This window comes from Bison bison, unplaced genomic scaffold (genome assembly GCF_000754665.1).
Source record: "Bison bison bison isolate TAMUID 2011002044 unplaced genomic scaffold, Bison_UMD1.0 scf7180017863786, whole genome shotgun sequence".
NCBI classification, from domain to species: domain Eukaryota; kingdom Metazoa; phylum Chordata; class Mammalia; order Artiodactyla; family Bovidae; genus Bison; species Bison bison.
In genome coordinates this window covers 10,013-11,333 of record NW_011494358.1, presented here as the reverse complement: position 1 = coordinate 11,333, position 1,321 = coordinate 10,013, and the positions used below count along the sequence as shown (strand labels likewise).

General features: G+C 53.8%; 1 protein-coding gene across 1 annotated transcript in view; it reads left to right on the top strand.

The window, feature by feature from the left end:
• LOC104983996 (complement C4-A-like) overlaps positions 1-1,321 on the top strand; it is an 11,460-nt gene that overhangs the window by 627 nt on the left and 9,512 nt on the right. The gene's annotated exons all lie outside the window — the stretch shown is intronic.

The following is a 1,321-nucleotide window of genomic DNA, read 5'->3' as shown; positions in this document are numbered from 1 at the left end:
CTCAGGAACCCGGCTCCAGCCTTGTCTTTCTCTTGCACAGTGTCTCCACCACTTCTGGAACCCTCCTCCACCTGCCAGAGACCTGAGGACTCTGTTCATCATTGCACACCTCCCCAGGGTGGGGATTGAGGGGCCCAGGAGGGCTGCCCGCCCTGGCTCAGGCAGGGTCACCTTGGGAAGGCTCGGGAGCCAGGATGAGTGCTGGGCTTGCTGCTGTGCCGAGGGTCAGATGTGACTGCCGCTGTTGACCTGGGCTGCGTCCCAGTGGAGGGGTTTGGGCTGTGCTTCTCTGCCCTTTCACGAAAGTGGAGCCAGAAACCTTGCCAAGGCCACGGCTGCTGTCTTTCATGCAGCAAGGTGCTGCCACTATTCTGTCTGGGGTGGGAAGGAGGGACCTCAGGAAGCTGTGGAGGTTGGACAGAGTTCTCCATATTTTGGTTGAAATTGACAAATAAAGTTCTTCTGCCTGTGATGTTTTCTGGAGTCTTTTGTTTCATGAGACAAGTGAGTTCAAGCACCTCGTTTAAGGGCAGAGGTAAAGCCAAAGTGGCACCTGAGCTTTACCTTGTAGGAGAGGAACAAGGAGCACTGAGGTCAGTTTCCCTGTGGGACGATGAGAATGTGTCTAATTTCCTAAATGATAAAATTTCAGTTAGAGCCTGCAAAAAGCAAAAAGCTAGTGTAGTTCAGGTTTTGCGGGAGTTATTGTAAGAGACAGGTTTCCCAGGTGGCTGAGTGGTAAAGAATCTAACTGCCAGTTCAGGAGACTGGGTTAGAAAGGAAATGGCAACCCACTCCGGTATTCTTCCCGGGAAAATTCCATAGACAGAGGAGCCTAGTTGGCTACAGTCCCCGGTGTCACAAAAACTTGGACATGACTGAAACAACCAAGCCTGCGTGCATGGACAGTAAGAGACAGGTTTCTTAGTATCTTGTTTTGTGGGACCAAGAAAGGAGCCATGTGTCTGAACCATTTGCTGAGCCACGTGGGGCCCTGCTGGGCAGATGTGTGTGTGTGCACGCTATATGCACAGGCACACAGACCCAGGCAGCAGTGCTGGTGCCCGGGGCATTGGGATGAGAGGGTTAACAGGGAAGGACTCAGTTGAGTCCATGATTCTCTCAAGAGACCCAGGTGTCTGGGGTGCCCCCTCCCAGTTCTGGGTCTGGGGCCAGTTGCAGTTCTTGGTTGTCACGTGGTTTCCCGGCTTATCTGGGCCAGGGGAGGAGCAAGGCCCTGAGTCAAAACTCTGCTCCAAGCCCTGGGTTAACCAGAAAGGAGCAGGCGGGTCTGAACCCCTCAGGTCCTCCAGCCATGAGG